This window comes from Myodes glareolus, chromosome 24, assembly GCF_982192425.1.
Source record: "Myodes glareolus chromosome 24, mMyoGla1.1, whole genome shotgun sequence".
Lineage (NCBI taxonomy): Eukaryota > Metazoa > Chordata > Mammalia > Rodentia > Cricetidae > Myodes > Myodes glareolus.
This window is the reverse complement of record NC_142049.1, coordinates 40,476,947-40,501,512: the sequence shown is the minus strand read 5'-3', so window position 1 is coordinate 40,501,512 and position 24,566 is coordinate 40,476,947. Positions and strand designations below refer to the sequence as shown.

The following is a 24,566-nucleotide window of genomic DNA, read 5'->3' as shown; positions in this document are numbered from 1 at the left end:
TAAGACAGCACATGCACAATAATGTTGGGCCACTGACAGGGACACTACCTGTGATACATAATGATACATATCCTGTGCTCTCCAACACCCTTTCATGCCTTCAATACCAGAACCACCTGAGTAGCATGTATAGTCCCACATTTAGCTGCTAGCGTGATGTACAACCTTGGTTACCTCTGGAACATAGCTTTTGTGTATTAATGCTCAGATACACTTGTTTGAAGACATCATCTCAATGATGCTAGACTCTTCTTAATCAGAGTTGATTCTTCAGCCTGATCTGACTAGCACACACTGTTCCATCAAATCTTTTTTTTTTTTTCTCAAGACAGTATTTCTTCATGTACCCTTTGATATTCTGGAACTCATTCTGTAGAGCAATCTAGCCTCAAAGTCAGAGATCCATATGCATCTTCTACCCAAAGGATTAAATTTATTCACCACCACTGCCCATCTAAATATATAGGCTAGGCTGGCCTTGAATTCATGATCTGCCTGCCTCCACTTCCTTCAGCAAATCCAACTGGTCTGTGGCCAACACAAGTGGTCCAATGCAAATATTATTCTTTATTATTGGTTGGTTCTGGTCTGTCATTAGTCGCAGGTGATTATTCAGCTTCAGCTGACCATACACCACAGATTCTACACACAAATGAACTTATAAAATTATTGCATCCATATGAAATTGCTCAAGCAGATCTCCACTATCTGCACTAGTCTCAACATTCTTATCTTTCAAGCAAAAGGACAGATCACTTACTTTTTAATATTGAATGACCTTTCTACTTCAGAAGATCAAGGTTTTTCTACAGTCTTTCCAAAATCACATGATCAATTCTGAGAAATCAATATTTCACTTGTGGTACGAACTGCTGTCTTAATTACAGGTACTACTGCTGTATGAAACACCTTGACCACAGTCAATTTAGAGAGGAAAGAGTTTATTTGGGTTACATGTACACATCATATTCCTTCATTGAAGAAAGTCCAGGCAGAAATTCAAACAGGGCAGGAATTATGAAGTTAGAGTTGATACAGAGGTCATGGAGAGTTAGTTTACTTGTTTAATGTCATGATTTGTTCAGTCTACTTTTTAAAAGTGGGCTGGTGAGTGAAAAGTTTTTATTTACTCTTACAACCAATATTACATTATCTCCAAAGTCAGAGCAGGGACCCCAGACAGGAACCTGAAGGCAAGAGAGTATTTAGAGAGCATGGAGAAATTTTTCCAATGGCTTGCTCAGCCTGCTTTCATGTAGTTCCTAGAACTAGCATCCCAATGGTAACATTGCTTACAATGAGGTAGGACTGCCCACATCAGTCATCTACAAAGAAAATACCCAACAGGATTTTACTCAGGGCATTTTTTCAGGTGAGGTTCTCTCCTTTCAAATGATGATAGCTTGGGTCAAGTTGATATAAATCTATCTAATCATATTATATACAAAACCCCTCTTCTTTAGTTACCATGTTCTCTAGCTGTTTGTAAATTGACTTTTGTCCTTACTGCCTCTCTACAGACAAATATTTCTGTCATCAGTAAATCCTGTACACAAAAACATTATTGCTGTCCTAGTCCACTTTACCTGTCATATTGCCATTATGCCTGATACCTGTGGTTAAACCTGATAACACACACACACACACATATATGTGTGTGTGTGTAAACTTTTTATTGTAAAATTGTAGTTTAATGTTTCTTCAAACAGTTTGCATTCTGCACTCCTATTCACATTTTCTCATATTGTGAAAACTTTCAATCATCTAAAACATCAACAAAAAGATAGGCTAAGTGAGCTGTTCACTTCAGTGTATATCCACTTAACTGCATGCCTCTTAGTTTTGTGTAGCCTGACAGTCACAGTGCTCTTAAGAGTTTGCTTCCATACAGTTAAACATATTAAGATTTTTTATGGTTTTGTTTTTGGATCTTTGCCACAATTACATTGCAGAAATTTCTGATCTTAGAATTTTCTTGTTTAAATAAAACTTTCTATTGAGGATAGAGTTGTAGTTTGTATATCATGAACAGTAGTTTCTCATTACATTTTTGATTTGCAAACCTTTTATTTCATTGTCTGCTCCATCTCTCTGTCTTTCCTTTCGTGCTTTTGTTCTTGTCTCTCTGTGATATTTTAGTTACTATTTTAGGTGTAGCCCATTTGGAATTTGTAACCATCTAAAGGGATAATTTGGGGAACTTGGACTGAACCAGAAATGTTACAAGGAGATGGAGGTGGTGAGTGTGATTTTTCATAAGGTTTTTCAGTGCAGAATAATATCACCTATGTGCTGGATTTCCTACCCACCACCTTTCAAAGATTTCTCCACAAAATAACATTTGTTCTTATCACCCACTTGAGGGTGTATATCATTTTTATTCTGTCTTCTACAGTGATTCTGGAGTTAATGTAACTAGGATAGACAAAGGAATGATGGAAGGACAGACATTCAGACATGTCTATTGAAGGTCTGGGAGTCCATAGGCTGTGTTTGCTTTGGTGAAGTTAATCCATTGTAACTGGATTCAAGAGGTACATTTCCTGTATATGGTTGAGAGGTCAGGTTTATGGTATATGGAAGAAAAAGGAGACAAATGTGGCTAGTACCGATAATATGTTTCTATGAAATATCACCTCAGATTGTATATATCCATTTAGAAGGAAGCTTGCCAGGAGGATAGATTTGCTATTCCACTGAGTCTCACCTGTGTAAGATTTTGACAATCCCATGAGTCTGATGCATTGGGACCTAGCTCTGGCTATATCCATGTCAAAAAAGATACATTTCCTCAGAACTTCATTATATGTCCACGTGTTCTCAAAATATACTTTGCTGTGTATAAAGTTTGGAACTTACTGATCTTTGTATTGTATTTTTAGATAGTACATTTCCAAGGTTTTTTGCACACAAGCACGTACATGAATCTGGAGGCTATAATTCACTGTTTGCCATCTTCCTGTATTGGTCCCCATTTTAATTTAATTTAAATTAATTTTAATTTAAAACAGAATTGTTTATAGAAATGCAGGTAGACTAGCATTTTAGGTAGACTAACATTTTGTGACACTCAAGGAAACTTTTAAGTCTTTTTCCAAATACTGGAATGCTTTCTTTTGCAACCCCTGGTCTTGACATATTTATGTGGGCACAAGGTTTTTACTTGGTTTTACATGATAATACAATGGAAAATTTATTGCTTGTACCATGCCCACGGTTTCCCCTTTCCTTTCTATGTGTCTATACCCCATGTTACCATAAAATTCTGGCCTCTTTGATTAGTTTCCTTATCCAATTATTTCCATATAATTATTCACATCTGTATTAATTCCTTAAATAAATGAATTGCTCTCCAAGGATTTCATCATGAAAGATCAGGAACTGAATCTGAGAAACAACCATGTGTACTTAGCATGTGAGTCTTCCCTGCTGTGCCTTCAAACTGAAATCAGCTTTGGCAGTGACCCACAACTGCAGTCCTGAGCAGTGAACCTGTGAGTAATCTAATGTGCAGCTGGAAGCTGTGATCCCATATGGTTTTGTGGTCATTTTTTTTTCTGGCAAAATTTAGAGAAAGTACTTATGTCTTGGAACTGGAGTTCAAATATCCAATAGTCCTCCTGATTTCGTAGGTAGGGGGTCAGATTTCCAAGAGGTGCACATGGTAAATTTCCCCGTTGAAAGTCATTCTGTTGAATCTCTTTTTACCTCATGGTCATATGTAGAAGTTAGCTTGATTCAGGAAATAACCCAGGCTAGCTAAAAGATAAAACAATTATATTTTTATTTACTTTTATGGGAAAAAACTCATGAAACAGAAACAAGAATTCCAAGCTCAGCTTTGCTTTATGGGAACCACAGAGGGAGTGCACCTGTGCTGTGCGCCTGTTTTTTTTTTTTCCATGTCCCAGAAAGCCACACCCTATCTTGGTCCCATCTCTTGAAGATAATTGGTTAACAAAGCTTCCCTTTCAGTCAGATATTGTTTCTGTGCACTATGAGTCTCTTTGAGGAAGCAGTTAATGGAAATATGGAAGAAGAGAGATCTTGTTCCCATTTAACTGTCTTTAACATCTGGAATGGAGGAAGACTACAAAGTAATCTTAAAGTTTCTTGAAGTAATGAAAAAAGTGATCCAAGATATGCTCTGAGATGAAATTTGCCAAAGCCAGAAATGTGAGTGGAGACAGCTTGAGTTGTTTGTAGTTGTCAGAACCTTTCCTTTAATGGTGGATCCCCTGAGTAGTTGAACTTTTTTGTGTATAATCACAAGAATACTGGGATATTCATCTTCTTTTTCCTGAGAGATATCAAGTAGAGGCATGTTCATATATCAAAGCTTTATCACCTGAGTACCAGGGAATAATTGTGCACATGTATCGTTACCTTTCTTTTGGCTTTAAAAGGAGTGAGATGTTTAAATTAGAAAAGTGAAATTACACAGCAGGACCAATGTGTTTTTACCTACACTCTGTAAGATGGTGGCTATAAATTTTCAGGTAAGCCTTTTATATATGTGCCCATTCTCTATTCTAGACACTTTATCAGTAAGACTCTCAATTACTATGTTCTTATGTATTGGGATCAGTTTTATGGCTATTGAAGCAAATAAATCTAGCAGTTTTCTTGTAGATGGAGGCTTATTGTTTATTGCCCAGCTGCTCTGACCTGAAATAATTACAAAGAAACTATATTAGTTGTGATGCTCTTTGGCTAATAGCTTTAGCATATATTTAGCTAGCTCGTACATCTTAAATTAACCCACATATTACCTTGCCTTTTACCACGAGGCTTGTGGTTTACTGCTAAGGATACGGTGGGTTTCTATCTCCTGTGGTGGCTACTTGGTGTCACCTCGACTCTGCCTAATATACATCTACAATGCTGTTTGGATTACTGCCTGGTTTTACTCTGTTAAGCCATTAGCAAAAAGCAGCTACTTTATTAAGCAATGGTAATAAAACATTTTAAGAGCATACAGAGGGGACTGCCTCATCGTATTTGACCATTTATTATCCCTCAAGTCAAGAGAAGTATGTACAAGGGGAATCAGTCTCTAATAGACTAGCCCATAGAGATACTTGTCCATCCGTAGTGAAGTTCCCAGTGAAATCAGAAGATTGTGGATGGTAGAATTAGAGTAAGTATTTCTGAGAGACCTAAGGATAATTAAGTCTATGTATGAAGCCCAAATTATTAGGGATAATAGTGTTGTGTGTGTAGCAGGAGTTTTGAGCATCTCGTGGATATTTAATATCTTTGCTTATGTCTTTGTTCCATTGGATCTTTAAAATACCAAAAGCCCTTGGCAGATTTAAGTGACATATTTCAGTATTAAAGAATGCTCATAAAGTAATATTATATGTTGGGGGAGAGATAGAGAGGAGAAAGTGATCTGTCTTGTAAACTAGTAAGGAAAGGTATACAAAATTGTTTTGAGCTTTTAAATGAATTTTAGTTGGTCACATTGTGCTCCATTTTGTTGTATAAGGGATGCTTTTTGGTCCCTGACTGCTCAGTCCCTAAATAATCACACAGAAAGTATATTATTTAAAACACTGTTTGTCTAATGACTTTAACATATTCTGGTTAACTCATATCCTAAACCAACCCATCTCCATTAATCTGTGCATCACCATGTGTCTGTGGCTTCCAGGGTACAATTCTGTCTGGCATCTGTCTCCAGTAGGGACTATATCATTTCTCCCTTACTCCTCCTTCTTTCTAAAAATATTCAGTTTAGTTTTCCTTCCCTAACTAAGTTCTGCTCTATCAACAGGCCAAAAAAGTTTCTTTATCAATGGTATTCACAGCATAGATATGGGAATTCCACATCAGATACCCTAATGTTACATAAGAACTTCAAGTGACTTTCCAGGCAAATGTTAGAAAAGCCTTTTTAAATTTGTCTATTTATAAATATAAAAATGATTATTGTGGTACTTGGATCCTTTCAGTGGAAATGCTGTCTGATATTGCAGAGAAGATCCTGCCCTGCAGCTGTCCCAAGTAATTGCCATTGCTGGGTTGAGATTTTCTTTGAATCATGTGCCTGAATTATATCTGTAACACTAATAAGCACAGTTGTTCAAAAATTAGAATTTAAAAACAATTTCCTTTTAATTTTATGGATGCCCTTTCATGGATGAAGGGACGTTTCTTCAGGTCTCACTTGGGAAAGAAAAATAGCAAGAAAGTATGTCAAGATGCAGTTATTATTATAGTTTTGAAAATTGTTTAACTTTTGAAATTATAATATTATTACAAAATTTAACCTGTTGCATTCTTCATGTAAACTCTCCTATATATCCCTTCCTACTCTCATTCAAATTCATGTCCATTTAAAACATTCCTTGATATTATATGTACATAACTGTATCAATGTACATACATATTTTTAATAACTAAAGACACCCTATTTGGTCTGTCTACTGTTAATTTTTTTTTATATTTTCAGTGCTGACCATTAAGTAATCAAAACCATTTGTGTGTGTGCTTCCATTGTTAAAATGATTTTTTTTCAAATCTTTTGAATGAAGTACATTTTCTCCAGTATTCTTTGCTTTATCTTTATATGAAAGAAAAGATTTGTCTCTGGAGCATTGCTGTTGACACTTGCTTGTCTATAGTTTATGTGAAACTCTAGGTGGCACCAGTGTACCTCATATTTCATAACTATAGTCTCAGTTAGCTGTTTGATACCAGGCGGCCTCTTCTTTTTTTCCTTAGGAAATATATATTTTTCCAGCATCCCTTGCTAGGGAAGGTAACTGTGGCAATACATTAAGTTAGACCCATCACAGAGAGAGGGCAGAGATGACATTTATCTCTCTCTCTCAATAAAATCTATGTCTGCACACCTAGTTTATCTTTTAGCAATTTATAAGATGAGTTAAATTATTAGCAGTAAATGACATTTTTGAGCCCCTAATTTATCTCAGATACATTTAGAATTGTGTGTGAGTATGTGTGTGTCTGTGTGTGTGTGTTGTGTCATATTTCAGCACATCTAAAAACAAGAAGCGTGAATGAAATTCTCCTTTCTTGTTCTTGTTCTCAGGACAGTTTCATCAGTACTGGATTTCTTGTCGTTCTATACAAATTTTAGAAAAGTTTTGAACATTGCAAGAAAAGAATGGCATAAATGGAGGTCTGTATGCCCACTGTATGTAATAGCTATATTGCCTGTGAATGTTGCAGTCATAATACTATTGAAACTACTTGTCTGGAAAATTTGAACTTTCTAAACCTTATGTAGATCTTACTTATCCTATGAAAATGTTTTTTTTTTCTGTTTAAGCATACAGTTTCTCAATATTTATTCCTAAACGTTTTCCTGTTTATTTTATAATCCTGATGTAGGGTCTCACAAGCTTGTTCATGGTCATCTCAGTCTCAGGCATGGAGGAAGTGCTTCTCCCCAACCTCTGAAAAGGTTCCACTGAAGACACACTCTCCACACCTAGCTGGTGGTAATGCAAATTCTTGTTTTATTTTTCCCTTTCCTTTTCAATTACATTTCTTGCATGTAATATTCCATTAAATTTTTATGTTTTCATGTAGTAATATGTTTGCTGGTATATTTTTAAATCCATATATTTTGTATATGTCTTCTGTTTCTGTAAGTATTACATTTTATTCATTTTAATTAGACACAGTTTATGTTTCTTGCTATATAAACAGCTACTGCTCATTTTCTCCAGCCATTTCTCTGAAGACAATGTCCAGGAAATGTTCTGTGAAGTGACATCCACTTGTAGTTTTTCTTTCTAACTTTTGGGGACACACTGAACCTTTTGGGTTCTAGGTATTATGTCCCTTCAAATTCATAATATTTAAGTTTAATCCATGACCCGATTCTTTGAGTTTTTTTTCCTCTTGAATTTATCTTTCTCAATAAAGTTTTCATACATTTATATGAGTTTTGGTTATTTTAATTACAATTCTTTTGTCTTGTTCTCCTTTTCTGCTGAAACAGTGTTTCTTAACTCATTGTGATAGACTTCCCTTTTATATTTAAAATGTAAGAACTCAGTAAAAACTTGTTTATTTGCATAATTTCCACATCACTGTCTCTCAAACTCTTACTGAGTTACCCCACTCTAAAATTCATTACCTTCTAATAAATTATTTTATTATGTATATACACACAAATCTATTTTATATATGTATACATACACAACCACACACACACACACACACAAATACACACACTCTGTATCAGTACAACCTGTTTAATGCATTTGCTGTCCCTAGTTCTACAGTATTCAGTGGATAAAATTTCAAAATTGTACTGCTATTAGATACTATAATATCTTTGAAAGTGGTGGTAAGGGCTTATAAATTATATGAACTCACTAACCTTGCCATGTTGGTGGTTTGCAGTATTAGCCATTCTTTACCTCTTTTTTAAGAAGACTTGAGTTTAATTATAAGATATTAGCTATTGATAAGATATATGAACCAGTAGTGCATTTTTAGTGAAAACTAGCTGTGTTGGTCATTGTCATTCAAAGGTATAATAACTAAATGATACAATTGAATGTTTTTTTTTTTTCTGTGACAGATTTCCTAAGAAATTCCTGGTCTCTGATATCTAATTCTCAGGCTTCAGGGTTTTATGTAGTTTCTGTTCAAATTTTTATAGTTCTATAACAAAAACACAGTGTTTCAATAATAGGCATTTTACTTCCTCTTCTTGGAAGCAATCAAGGTCAGTACTAACAGAAAATTATTTTAGTAGTCTCCTGGGCTGCCTTACCAACTATCAGAAAGGTGTTTTCTCTTGACTGGCTCTGATGTTCTTTTTAGTCAGTTGTGTCCCCTGCTGGGCAGGGTATCTTCCAAAATGTGTACAATCTCCTCTTATCGATGTACATAATTTATATGTATTAGATAATTTTGAGAAAGTGTAAAATATTGATTCCTTGTCATTTTGACAGTGCTTTGAATTTCTATTTATTTAATTTGTAAATTTACCTTTGAATTCTAAGAGAACTGCTTTGCAGAAATGGCAAGTCACAATATTATGTATATAGTGCTTATATTTATTTTTTTTAATTTAGAGTGGTGGAATATTTTATACTTCCTGATAAATTAACTTATTCCTTATGATGGTTTAAAAATACTTGAGTCAGCCCGGAGGTGGTGGCACATGCCTTTAATCCCAGCACTCCTGAGGCAGAGGCAGGGGGATCTTTGCGAGTTCAAGGCCAGCCTGGTCTACAGGAGGTAGTTCCAGGATAGACTCCAAACTACAGAGAAACCCTGTCTCGAAAAAACAACAACAAAAAAAAATACTTGAGTCTCTTGATTAACCTCTCTTTTTTATTTAGGTTGTCAGGACTCGTTTTAAATTTTAACTTTTTACTTCATTTTTGTTTATTATTATTTGGTAGTTCCTGTCTTATTTGATATCAAATTATTTTTATTTATGTTACATAAGAGACATCATAGTGTAAAATTGAACTAGCAGAGGGAAGGTTTTTAAGAGATAGGTGGTGATGTAGACATGGGATTTGTATGCACACTCCCTTTTTTTATTCTTGGTCTTCTGACAACATCTCAACTCACTGGGATTAATTGTTCCAGCAAAGGTGTATGTGATCAGATATACATAATTTAATTAAGTTTTAATACTATGACTAGATCGTTAAAAACTTAATAGTTCATAAATGTGAGTAATTAAACAATCACCCTTAAATCCTATTTCTTATAAATATTTGTAAGAAGCTCAGACTTTCTGCAACAAAGCTCTAATCTTTCAGACTTTGTCTGCATTGGCTATGTTTTCTTTTATAGGAAAATAATATCATCCAAATATCCATTTGTATCCAAAACATCTAGAACTGTTAAAGATCATAAGCACATTTTTATTTTATTTATTTTTCAATCTTTTTCTCATCTACTTATTGTTTCTATTTAATTCCCTCTTCAAGAATTGGATGCAATTTTTAAATATAGTATGGTCTATTTAAATTAAAGATTAGCCATGCATAGACTTTTGAGGATTATGTTACAGGTTTTAAGGAAATTTTTCCTCAGTTTTCCTCCATCTCAACCATCCCGTTCTTCCAAGCTCTTACTAATCTTCCCCTTCTCCTTTCTCTTTCCCCATTTCCCCTTTCCCCCACACCACACCCACCCCTGAGCTCCCAACTTTTACCCAGTGATCTTGTCTACTTCCAGTATCCAGGAGGATAAGTATATATTTTTCTTTGGGTTCACCTTTTATTTAGCTTCTCTAGAATCATAAACTATAGGCTCAATGTCTTTTGATTTATGGCTAGAATCCACTAATGAGTGAGTACATACCATATTCATCTTTTTGGATCTGGGTTATCTCACTCAGTAAAGTGTTTTCTATTTCCATCCATTTGCATGCAAAATTCAAGATGTCATCTTTTTTTTTTTTCTGCTGAGTAGAACTCTAATGTGTAAATGTGCCACATCTTCTTTATCCATTCTTCCATCGAGGAGCACCTAGGTTGTTTCCACATTCTGACTATTACAAATAGTGCTGCTATGAACATAGTTGAGCAAATGGTTTGTAGTATGATTGGGCATCTCTTAGGTATATTCCCAAGAGTGGAATTGGTGGATCCTGAGGTAGGTTGACTCCCAGTTTCCTGAGAAACACAGGTTTTTAAAATCCTTGTTCACATAGTTTTTACAAAGTGTAAAAGAAAGAAATTTTGCATTTCAGCCATAGTGATAAACATCAATGAGGACAAATATTTTTAATGAAACCTAGAAAAGACAGATGAATTTGGAGAGCTAAACACTTTTAATTATATTTAGTCATTTTTTCTATATATAATTTTTTGATCAATAATTAGATAACATGATGCATAACAATGACAAAATTGCTACCATTTGTTGTAAGAAATTTTTCCTTAGTGAAGTGTTATGCATTATCTGGCTTTGTAGGTTGCAAGAATAGAAACACTGGGGATGACTTGAACATTTGAAATCTCAAAGTATATCCCCAGTTACACACTTTTTCTAGGAAGTTCACATCAAGTCAAGTAATGTCAAACCTCCTAATATTGCTGCTCCCTAGTGACTTAGGTTTAAATTTATGATTCTATGGGCAGCATTGTTATTGAAACCACGACATTATCTTAAAATTGTATATTGAGAAGCTCTCATAATCATTTCTATGAAATATCATGTCACAGGATCCTTTTTTACATGAATAACAATGTAATTTTCATTGACAGAGATTGAGAAATAGCCACATAGTCTTTACTTGATAATCCTTTGGTACTCACACATATGCATGCTTGAAAACTCATTGGCTCCTAGAAATATGCCACATGGATCATAGTTTTTAAATATCCTTTCATACCTTAGAATCACAATTAATAAAAGGGTGACATGAGGCTTATTAAGTTTATTTTACTTAGTCCTTGAAATTACATATGTATATATGGTAAATCTTTATTTATCCAGTTATTCTTCATCTTTAAACTTGTCCTGGATGCCTCTGTCAAAAATCTTTTAAAACTTCATGTACTCCTTCTATAATAATTTATTTATCTTTCAAAATTCAAGGATCAATTAGTGCTTCAAATATATATATATATATATATATATATATATATATATATATATATATATATACAGGTTGATTGCCAAGAAAAGAACATTCTACATTTTCAACAAGGTAGTGGAAAGAGAAAGAAACAGAGGTAGTATAGAGAGAAAACACAGGGATTGAGGGACAAAATTTTTTTGTTTTGAATTTGCAGAAGCACCCAAAATTTACCTTATTGATGGTTTAGAGTAAGTAACATAGATTCCAGAGGATTATGGGTATCAAAGTGTCTAATTGTAGAGTTTGCTAGCCATTTTTGCAAGAAACTACTATTGTCTGAGCCATTTGGTTGTTATAGTGTATGAACTCTACATGCAAGACCCACAGGAAAATGACTGCTGAAATTAGTCCAAAGAAGGTATGACAGTCTTTCAGGATTCCTGCTTCATGAAAGTAACTGACAGACATTCTGCAGGTTACAGAAAAAAGTGACCAACAAACTGCCAATATAGGCAGAACTGGCTCTGAATGTTACTGCTTCATGGAAAAGTCTGCCTGTTGCTATGCGCCTTTAGGCTAAATATGGATGCCCCAAAGTTACAGAAGAACTTTGAGTGACTATTAAGGCAGCAAGATGTCTCTGTCAATTCTAGAGTTTTGGGAGTTGCTTATAATGCACTTTCTGTTTACTTTGGTAATATTATATATTTCTTGAATCTTTTATATAGTTGAAGAACAGATAGCTATAATTATAGTTTTCCTTAGTTATGATAAATAATGAAGTAAATATAAATATTGTAATTGTAATTCTTGCTTGATATCTGTTTGTATATGTAATTTTACTATGTTAAAATTAAAATTTTCCTTTTTATTTAGACAGAAAATATAAGGCAATGTGGGATTTCCCTCTGTATGCTATGAATATGTTTTATCAACATTGTTTATAAGGAATCTGCTTTGGGCCTATAGCAGGGCACAATGTAGCCAAGCAGGGATTCATATATATATATGAATATATATATATATCGACCAGGCAAATAAATATGGATGTCCCAAAGTTACAGAAGAACTTTGAGTAACTAGGCAAAGTCAGAGAGATGCCATGTAGTTCCAAAGGTAGAGAGACACTCATAACCTTCCTGGTAAACCATGAGCCACATGGTAAAATATAAAATAATAGAAATAGGTTACTTTAAGATGTAAGAGCTTCTGCTAGGAATATTATAGAGCCATTTGCCAAGAAATATTGCTATTAATATAGTTTTATATAATTATTTCAGGTCTGGTCTGCAGGGAAGGAACAAGCCATCTTCATTTATACTTATCCTTGAATAAGGCAATTACCCTTCCATACTAATATGTCATTCCTCTCTTTTGTTAAAAGGAATTCTGGGAAGAGGATGATTTGCAGATTCCAGGCTTTCAATAGAAGCCAGGTATGTTGCACAGAGAGGCAACAGCTTCTACTACTCTCTCTACCTAAAAGGATTTATTCCACTTATTCTAGTGTATGTTTTATATGGATGATCTGTTAGGGAGAAAGCAGTCTTAATTTCATTCTTAGAAATCAAACATGTGTTGGCAAATTAGGTCAGTACGATAAATAACCAGACCAGCTCAAGAATAACAGTTATATTTTAATAGTTAAAAAGCTGAAACTCACACTACAAGTGTGGGAGGTCCAATGTCCTATATGTCCAGCGGGGACATATAGAGAGAGGGGAGCGCACCTGGATCTCCCTGTATTTCTACATGGGCCCCAGGTAGCCGCACCCTAATTAGATGTGATTGGTTGATAGTTTCCCCATCATCTCCCCCTTTTGTCTAAACAAGATCGATCCAAACCCAATACAACTCTATACAATAGAAACAGATATCAAATATAAAATTACAAGTAATAATCAATATTAAGCAAGGAATGCATAATGAAAGTTTTACTAAGCATTCTATTTCAAGGAGTCTAAATATTGTATTGAAATTAAGCTTGGCTAAATCATGAGGAAGGTAGCTACAATGATCTAATCTTCAACTCCATCAAAGATCTGAGAAGGGAAACAATATTACTTGAGTGAACTGGAAGTGCAATCAAGAAACTTCCAAAATGTGTAACAAATGACAGAGACAACTGACTACCTGAGCAATCACCCAAAGTCTCATTTGCAATATTGAAGCAATCAACTTTGGCTAAGGCCTAAAGTAACTGACATACCATTTTGAAAAGCAAGAAACTTTTCAAAACTATCTTACCCTGTCTTGGCAGGATATGACAGTCCTGTTTTATCCATTTACGAATACTCTGTATTTCTGTCAGTGGTTGAGGTCTGGGCATTTCTTTGCCCAAAGGCCAGTTCTGCCAAGAAGAAAGGCTCCAGGTGGAGTGTCTTTGGTGCTCAACATTCTCTCGAGAATAGATCAGTGTTGCTAGGAGCAATTGTGTCTCACTCCCATGGAACTCTAGGTTAGATTAAAGGCCATTTTCTACAGCTCTTTGAGGAGGTTGAAGATTATCTTTATATACTGAATATAATCTCTATTTATCTAAGGAACCTGGTTAGTCTAATTATAAATATGACAAATAGAGATGACTATTGTTCTATAATTCTCAATACCTATCTAATTGAAAGAGTAAGACAATAAACAACTGTGTAATAAATGAGGACATTGACCTTCAAATATAAACAATGTATCTTGACCAGAGGTAGCAGTGTACACTGCAATATGGTAAATATATATGTCAATACATAAACAATCTTTCAAAAAGAGGTAGAAGCATACATGGATACAATATTCAATATATTTTAACTTTGTATCAATATACAAGAATCGATACCAATATAATTGTCTAAAAACAATAACTCACAAATACCAATCTATTATTCTATCATCCAATTATCCTTTTTTTTCAAAAAAGATCCCTGAGCCTATAAAATTCCTCCCCATCCCTCAACCGTATACCAATTATAATCAATCCCTAAATGATGTCCCTAAGCCTGAGGGAAAACATTGCTGGGAGAGGGGATGTCGTCTTCTAAAATTGTTTCCAGCTGTCATGGGGGTGATGTTCTTTCTAGGGGATACTGTTAAAGTAAATGATGGTTAAATTCCAAGACTAATATTTGGTCTGGTAAAATTGCAAAGAGTCTCTGAGTATGTTGTGGAAGTCTGGCCAGAATGTTGTAAAAAATGTACACCATTTCAACTAACCAAGTTGGAACTGTCTTGTGAAGCTGGTACCCAAAGCAGGTCTTGTAGTAGCACTATCAGCATCATGACATCATATTAACCAGGTAGAGTTGTTGTTGTGGGGCGCCATCTTCTTCCTGAAACCTTCTAAGATTACTGCAGGGAAATTTATTGTTCATTATGGAAAACTTAAATATTATCTATATAGACATATACAAACCTATATATTCAATGAACGGCATGATAACGACAAAAATAGATATGAGGAAAGGCAAATAAATTTTGTAAATTATTTTCTCCTTCTGTCCCATATCATGGCTTATGAGAGAGAAACTCTGGGTTTTCTCTTAATAACAGACTTGGAATTAGAGAGGAACTGAGCCAGAATCCAACTCCAAAACCAACACAATATATTTATAAATATAAGTACATTCCTTTATATCTAAAAGTATGTTTTGATTATTTTCACTTATGGAACCTATTCGATTTTCTTGTTGATCCTTATTGGATTGTAAATTGTTTCCATATGTCAGTATTCAAACATCCAGGGTCCCGTGAATTTTTTTGAAGATGAGAGTTTTCCTGTGGAGATAAGAACAGAACTCTGCTTCCATTCTATATGTTTTTCTTACCACTTGTATGATTATCATCATTGTGGATGAGCTGTCATTTCTCCTTTCCAAGAGATTCCTCCTCTTCAAACCAAATCTTTATTAATTTTGATGGTATCCACAATTTTTCTTCTCCTGTGGAAACAAGAGCAAAAAACCTTCCCCAAAGCAACACATCTCCTGACTTCCATTGTGAGGTCAGCATATTCTTGAAATAAACAGATTCATTTAATTCAGCAGACTTTTCCATTATCCAATGTCTTTCTGTTGCCATTGTCCCTTTTTCATTAGCGTTAAGAAAATTTAAGGTTAATAAAGCATTATGTAATCTATTTCTGGGGCTATTTTCCACCCCTTCCTGTTTGTTTAAAATATCCTTTATAGTTTGATTTGATCTTTCTATAACTGCTTGACTTGTAGGCTTGTGTGGTATACCTGTATCTTGCTTAATATTATGATGGAGGAGGGCTCTACAATATTATAATAAGCAAAAAACCATTTCAGTTTTCTAGAGACATAAGCTGGACCATTATCCGTCTTTATTTGTGCAGGTATACCCATGATGACCATGACTTCTAATAAATGAGTGATTACTGAATCAGCTTTTTCTGAGCTTAAAGCAGTTGCCCACTGAAAACCTGAATAAGTGTCAATGTTGTGATGTACATATTTTAATTTTCCAAATTGTGCAAAGTGGACATGTCTATCTGCCAGATTTCATTTCTTTGAGTACCCTTTGGGTTAGTCCCTGCAAGTAGTGGTGTTTGGTTATAGAAAGAGCAAGTAGGATATCTCTTTATAATCTCCTTAGCTTGTTGCCACATTATAGAAAACTCTTTCTTCAAGCCTTTGTTATTAACACTATGTTTTTTTATGAAATTCAGAGGCCTGTAGCATACTTTCAATCAATAATTGATCAATTTCTGCATTACCTTGTGCTAGAGGTCATGGCAGACCCGTATAGGATTAGATGTATGTTATGTACATAGGGCAAAGCCTATTCCTGATCATGTCTTGTATCTGGATAAACAATGAAGTCAGTTCTGTATCATCTGGTATAAATTCAGTGGTTTCAATATGCAAGATAACTCTTTCTGCATATTGCAAGTCAGTAACTATATTAAAAGGTTCCTTAAAATCTCTTAGCACCATAAGAATGGCATATAGTTCTGCCTTCTGGACAGAATTATAAGGGCTTTGTTCCACCTTACTCAATTCATCTGATTTATAACCTGCTTTCCCTGATTTATTGGCATCAGTATAAAATGTACGGGCTCCAGTTTTTGGAGCATCACGTACGATTTGAGGAAGAATCCAAGAAGCTCTCTTTATAAGGTTAAGCCTATCGCTTTTCAGAGAGTAGCTATTCATATCTCCAAAAAAATTAGCACAAGCTCTTTGCTATGGTTCATTGTCTTCCCATAACTTTCTTATCTCATCAGTAGTGAAAGGCACTATAATTTCTGCTGGGTCTATACCTGCTAGTTGACAAAGTCTCAATTTACTTTTTATGATTAATTCAGAGACTTTTTCCACATAAGTTTTTATTTTTTTACTTGACTTATGTGGTAAAAAACGATTCATTCTAAGATAATATCATTTCTCTGTATGAAGATTTCTGTAGGAGAAATTCTGGAAGGCAATATGATGAAGATACAACTAAATTTTGGATTCACCCAAAAGGTGAATGTGCCTCCTATAATTTTTCCGCAACTATTGTCAATTCCTTTTCTGCTTCAACTGTTAATTCTCTGGACTGTTCAAGTCTTTATTACCATCTAAGGTTTTTTTTTCAAAGTTTATTAAATTATAAAAGTTTCCATTTCCGCCCCTCCTCCCAACACCCTCCCACTCCCCCCACTCCCTCTCCTCCTCCTTCTCCATCCCTAAGAGCAGTCAGGGTTTCCTGCCCTGTGGGAAGTTCAAGCTCCTCCCCCCTCCCTCCAGGTCCAGGGAGGTGAGCATCCAAACAGACTGGATCCCCAAAATCCAGTATATGCAGAGGAAACAAGTCCCAGTGTCATTGTCAATGGCTTTTCACAAAGACTCTGGGCCAGCCACATTCAGAGAATCTGGTTGGATCACGTGCTCATTCAATCCCAGTCCTACTGGCCTTGGTGAACTCTCATTAGATCAGTCCCCTTGTATCAGTGGGTGATCGCACCCCTCGCGGTCCTGATTTCCTTTTTCATGTTCTTCTTCCTTCTGCTCCTCATTTGAACCTTGGGGGGCTCAGTCTGGTGCTCCAATGTGGGTCTCCGTCTGTATCGCCATCCATTGTCGGATGAAGGTTCCCTCTGGTCTTGCCTTCTTTGCTCACGTTCTCTTTCCTTCTGCTTCTCGTTTGGACCTAGGGAGTTAAGTCTAGTGCTCCAGTGTGGGTCTCTGTCTCTATCTCCATCCATTGCCAGATGAAGGTTCTATGGTGATAAGCAAAATATTCATCAGTATGGTTATGGGCCAAGTCCGGTTCAGGCACCCTCTTCTCTGTCCAGAGAACAATCTGGGGACCTCTCCTTGGACCTGGGATTCCCTCTATAATCAAGTCTCTTGTAAACCCTAAAATGACTCCCTTAGTTGAGATATATTCTTCCCTTATCCCATATCCACCCTTCCTCCCTCCCCCCCATCCCAGTCCCCCGAGCTTTCCGCATTCCTCCCCTACTCCCTTCTCTTTAACCCTCTCCCCTTCCTACAACCCTCCCACCAGCCTGAATGGCCGGTATTCATTGTCTGTAATATCTTCTAATATTTTTCTCAGAAATATAAGCTTTAGGGGTAGCATTAATGTTAATCTGGGTATTCCATTGCTGCAATAGGGCACGACCCCATAAATTCACTGCAATATTTGCTATATATGACCTTAGTTTTCCTATTTGCCCTTCTGGCCCTATGCATTCAGCCCATTTCGTGCTTTGTCTTACCCAAGATAGGGTTTCAATTCCATGTACCATCTACCTCCTGAAGAGGTTAATTTGGATGCCAAGATTCTGGAGTAATGATACTTAAATCAGCACCCATGTCCAATAAGTTTTCAATAAAAATGTCATTTATACACACTCTTAGCTTTGGTCTTTGTTCATTTATAGAAGTCTGTCAGAAGATACGTTTGCTGGGTCCCATCAGATTTCTTGACTCATTCTACACAATTATCTCATCATTCAGACCTTGTTTGCTTTTGACAGCAGGCATGGGACCTTCTAATTTTCCTGACGAGATATGTTCTCCACAGTAACTGGGAATGACTGGACCACATTCATCATGGGGGGGCCTGCGAGAGGCCCTCCCATGGCATTTCCCAATGGTATCAGTTTGCCTTGTCTATCTCTTGCTGACCTCCATTCATTGGTCCAAAGTCGGCCTTTGCCACACCTTCTATATAAACCCAAAGCTGAGTCCTCCTGTTCCTGTTATTCCCAGAAGAGGCATTATTCCTAGAAATCCATTGTCTACAATCCCTTCTCATATGTCCCATTCTACCACAATTAAAACATTTGATATTTTGATGTCTTCTCCTACCATTGGAAATTGCTTCTCCTACCCATGCTTCAGTATCATAGTCAAATGTCTTGACATTCATTGTATGCAAAACACATTCCTCCAAGGGCACTGATCTGATCTTTAAAGGCCCCAGGATCCTTTTGCACTCCACATTGGTATTCTCATAACCTAAAGATTCAATTATTATACATCTAGCTTCTGGGTCAGTTATCCCTATTTGTACTGCCCTAGTTATTCTTTGCAAAAAGTCACTAAAGGGTTCTCTCTGACCCTGTTTAACCCTAAGATATGATTCCACTCTCTGACCTGGTTCCTGAACCCTGTCCCAAGCCTTTAAAGTTGCTGAGGTACATACGGACGGGATGTGGTCATCATAAAGAGCTTGGTCCTGAGGATCAGAAAAACGTCCGTCACCTAGAATTTGATCTAGGGAAATCTCAGTTCCTTTTGCTCTTTCCTGTTGCTCTAAAATTCTTGCTTCCTCTTTAAGAAGGCGTCTTCAGTGCAATTGTGGCCCACTTTCTTGGACAGCTGAGATTAACTGAGCTCAATTGTGAGGTCTGTCTTTGTTACTGAAAGCCCAGATTTTGACCATCTCTCTAACAAAGGACAAATGTAGTCTGTAAGTCACAATTGCTTATTTAATTTCTTTTAAATCACTCATATGTACGGGCTCCCATGTATGTTCCTTGATAACCTTAGGGTATTTGGAGCCAGCTACTTTTTCTGATGTTATTACTGGAAAGGCAGGTAGAACTCTGGGGAAACTACCTCAGAGTTTTACACACTGACAAAGTTAAATTTTCCTTCTTACCTTTTGCTCCTGGTCATCAAAGTTGATAATTTCCTCAATCTTTTCAAATCTGTTTGCCACTGCCTTCTGCAAGGTCTGGATCTCCTGTCCAGTATTCTGCTTTAATGCATCCTCATTGAGGATTCTAAGGTATGAAGTCTGTCCATTAGAGATAATATCTCATTCTTGTACATAATCTTCATGACATGTATATTACCTTCTTGGAGAGACATTCTATCAGTCAAACTGTCATATCCCTTTGACAGAGTCCGATTAATAAATTCAACAGCACCCACCATCATGGATTGGGTTTTATGTGTCAAATCAGCCATTTCCTTCTCCATAGTGCTGAATCTCTCTCTAAATGAATTTCTATTATGTGCCAGATCATCTGTTCCCTTCTCCAGAGTGCTGAATCTCTCCTTAAATGAATTACTATTATGTGTCAAATCAGCTGTTTCCTTCTCTAGAGTGCTGAATCTCTCCTTAAATGAATTACTTTTATGTCAAATCAGCTGTTTTCTTCTCCAGAGTGCTGAATCTCTCCTTAAATGAATTACTATTATACTGTACCTTTTCCAAAAATAGCTCAGTTGACCGAGTTGTATTAAACAAAGTCCTAGTATCCTCCTTGAGAACTGCAATCTCTGTCTTGAAGTGTTGGGCATCAGTCTGTGTTGTATGTAAAAGTACCTCAGCTGACTGAAAATTGTACGTTCAGATTGTTGTGTCCTTCCTTGAATTTCCAACTTCTTTTCTAAGAAGCCTGATGGAGGAGGGTTATCTGTCTATTGTGTTATTTTCATTGGTCAATAAAGAGACTGCCTTGGCCCCTTGATAGGACAGAAAATTAGGTAGGCGGAGTAAACAGAACAAAATGCTGGGAAGAGGGCTATGAGCGAGAAGCCATGAAGCCAGCCACCAGGTCAGACATGCTGAATATTTCCCGGTAAGCCAAACCTCGTGGTGTGATACAGATTAATAGAAATGGGTTAATATCAAGATATGAGAGTTAGTCAGTAACTAACTCTCTAGAGATAATGGGCCAGGCAGTGCTTAAATGAATACAATTTGTGTGTTATTATTTCTGGGGCTAAGCTAGCCATGCAGGAGCCGGGCAGGATGAAAAGCAGGCCTGCCTGCAACTCCTCTCTACAGAAGCCTGTATTCAGTCTGTAAAGACTGCATCATTTTCCTATTGTCAAACCATATTTTCATGAAAAAACTATAAAATATAAGAAAAAGGGTGAATCCTAGAAATAACCATGTAGGAGGGACGTCATATGCGTCTTGTAAGACCTCACACATGGTGTAAGTAAAAAACTATGAAAACCTTGGACAGTTAGATTGTCTGACATACTGCCATTTTTTTTTTAGTAAATTTTATTAAATTATAAAAGTTTCCAATTCCGCCCCCCCTCCCAACACCCTCCCACTCCCCCCACTCCCCCCCTCCTTCCCCTCCGTCCCCCAGGGCAGTCAGGATTTCCTGCCCTGTGGGAAGCTCCAGCTCCCTCCCCCTCCCTCCAGGTCCAGGAAGGCGAGCGTCCAAACAGACTGGATCCCCAAAATCCAGCATATGCAGAGGAAACAGGTCCCAGTGTCATAGTCAATGGCTTTTCAGAAAGACCCCGTGCCAGCCACAGTCAGAGAATTCGGCCAAATTCCGAGAATCTGGCAAGATCACGTCCTCGTTCAGTCCCAGTCCGGCTGGCCCTGGTAAACTCTCATCAGATCCGTTCCCTTGTATCAGTGGGTGATAGCATCCCTCGCAGTACTGATTTCATCTTTCATGTTCCTCCTCCTTCCGCTCCCCCTCCGGACCTCGGGGGGCTCAATCCGGTGCTCCAATGTGGGCCTCCGACTGCATAGCCGTCCTTCTCCAGACGAAGGATCTATGGTGATAAGCAAAATATACATCAGTATGGTCATGGGCCAAGGCCGATTCAGGCACCCTCTCCTCTGTCCAGAGAGCAATCTGGGGGATTTCTCCTTGGACCTGGGATCCCATATATAATCAAGTCTCCTGTAAACCCTAAAATGGCTCCCTTAGTTGAAATATATTGTTCCCTGATCCCATATTCATCCTACCTCCCTCCCCCCCCCCCCAACCCCGGCCACCAAGCTTTCCCCGTTCCTCCCCTACTCCCTTCTCTCTAGTCCTCTCCCCCTCCATCGACCCTCCCACCCCCCCAAGCACCCGAGGTTACCTGGGACTCATGTCTATTTCCTACCTCCTGGTGGATAGCTAAATAATCTTCATCAGGTTCATCTTCTTATTTAGCTTCTCTAGGATCACGAATAATAGGCTCAAAGACCTTTAATTATGGTTAGAATCCACTTATGAGTGAATACATACCGTGTTCCTCTTTTTGGGTCTGGCTTACCTCACTCAGTAAAGCGTTTTCAATTTCCATCCATTTGCATGCAAAATTCAAGATGTCATTGTTTTTTACCGCCGAGTAAAACTCTAATGTATATATGTTCCACACCTTTTTTAACCATTCTTCTATTGAGGGGCACCTAGGTTGTTTCCATGATCTGGCTGTTACAAATAGTGCAGCTATGAACATAGTTGAACAAATGCTTTTGTAGTATGTTAGGGAATCTTTAGGGTATATTCCCAAGAGTGGTATTGCTGGGTCCTGAGGGAGGTTGACTCCCAGTTTCCTGAGAAACCGCCACACTGATTTCCACAGTGGCTGCACGAGTTTGCATTCCCACCAAATCTTACCTATGAATCAATCAGCTTGAGAAGGTGCAATAACTGTTACCTGTCAGTAGATGTCAGGGTGCACCTGAATCCACGTGCTTGGTTTTAGATGGCTAAATATAAACAAAATACTAAAAAATATACTGAAATCAAGAAGTTAAAATCATAGACTGTGTGCTCTGTGAATGTTTTAGGTTGTTCAATAGTTTCCCGCTCTGGCGGAGCGGCAGCTGTGGCTGGACTCAAAGCCTGCAGTGGGGCATGAGGTAGGGGGAGTGCATGGTGGCAGGGCATGGGGCACAGAGCCAAAGGAAGCCCAGGGGGTAGCCTATGTCTCTAGTAGCAGTGAGCACAATTGGCGAGGGGCACGTGAAACTGTAGTGGCTCCACGATCTGGCACCAAGTGTTGGTGAATTAGATCTGTATGATAAATAACCAGACCAGCTCAAGAATAACAGTTATATTTTAATAGTTGAAAAGGGGAAACTCAAGCTACATGAGTGGGAGATCTGATGTCCTATATGTCTGGCAGGCACTGCGCAGAGAGAGGAGTGCACCTGGATCTCCTAGTATTTCTACTTGGGCCCCAGGTAGCCACTCCCTATTTAGATGTGATTGGTTGATAGTTTCCCCATAAGACATGTGCTTGCTTAAAAATAACCCTGCAAGTCTTTTCAGAAACTACATTATTATAACAACATGCAGTGTGGCTTTTGTGGCTTAGAAAGGTGTAGCCTGTGGCTCATGTGGAAGTTCTAAAAAAATGTTGTAGCATCAAACCATGAGGTTGGCACAAAGTGTACACAGTGTGGAAACAGAAGGTATAGTGATGGGAAACTTTTCCAGTGGAAGAATCTGAAATAGAGAACATATGTTTTATTGAATTTTCCATCATTTATTCATGACATTATACTTACTCTAAAGTATATAATTATATAATAATTAAAGGACAAGAATTTATTGTGGCTGGACAGTGATGTTTCACATCTTTAATTTCAGCACTTGGGAGACAGATGTAGGCAAATCTGTGATTTCTAGGCCAGCCTGGTCTACAGAATGAACTCTAGACAGGCCAAGTTTACACAGAGAAATCCTATCTGGCCAACCCATCTTTACAAAGAAAATATCAACAAAAATCAATAAATAATTTATTATGTCATGTTTTATTTATGACTGTTTTCATTGTTACTCAAAAATGAGTAGTTGGTGATGGAATCATATATTTGAGACAAAAGATTTAAAATTAGAAAAAGTACTAGTCCTTTGTCCACTTTTGTGCCAAGTTTACTGGAATGCTCACTTCATTTAGACCTCGAAGTATACCAAGAATCAGGCAGTCTTACCATTTCCTTTCCTCCTACTCAATCTGAGATGACTTAAGTAACAAATGAATATGTGAATCTCGAAAGAGCTGTTCTGTTGCCTGGGTCTTTCCATATGTATTGGAACAGAGTATTTTCTCTGTTGTGAATCCATTTTCTGTGAATTAAAGCATTTGCTTCCAGGAAGATGTTTCCTGGGCTAAGAAAACATTTACTTACATTGCCAAAGAATCTCACAAACTTAAATGTTTGAAAAGTCTTCTTAACATGGCCTATTTAAAAACATAGCAAATGATTATTGTGGTAGTTGTGTCTGTTCACTGGAGATGCTTGCTGTCATGGCAGAGAAGATCTTTCTCTGTGGCTGCCTCAAGTAATAGCGATTGCTGGGTAGAGATTTACCATGATGTGTGTGCCTGAATTCCATCTGTAACCCTAGTAAGCACAGTTATTCACAAAGGAGAATTTCAAAGCAATTTTCTTTCAGTTTTATGGATGTCATTATTTCTTCATGTCTCACTAGGGAAAGATAAATACCAGGAATATATGTCAAGATGCAGCTATTTTTTTTACTTTTGAAAATTGTTTCTTTGAATTTTAAAATTATAATATTGTTTCATAATTTACCCTGATTCTTTCTTCACTAAATCCTCCAATACATCCCTCCTTTCTCTCATTTAATTTCATTTCCTTTTAAAACCTTCTTTGATGATTCATGCACATAACTGTATCAATGTAGATGCATATTTCTTAGCAACTAACTTAGTAACTTAGTAACTACTATTACATTTTATGTTTTCAGTGATGACCATTAAGTATTAATAACCATTTGTTTGTGTGCTCTTCTTGTTAAAATAATATTTTTTTTAAAAAATCTTCTGGATGAGTTACAGTATTCTTTGCT

At 36.9% G+C, this 24,566-nt stretch overlaps 1 long non-coding RNA gene across 10 annotated transcripts in view; it reads left to right on the top strand.

Moving 5' to 3' along the window:
• Positions 1 to 24,566, top strand: part of LOC125397736 (uncharacterized) — a 184,796-nt gene that overhangs the window by 75,631 nt on the left and 84,599 nt on the right. For all 10 annotated transcript variants that reach the window (XR_015736315.1, XR_015736310.1, XR_015736311.1 and 7 more), the window contains one exon: positions 12,924 to 12,975. This is a non-coding gene — a long non-coding RNA (uncharacterized LOC125397736). The remainder of the gene's footprint in view (positions 1 to 12,923; positions 12,976 to 24,566) is intronic.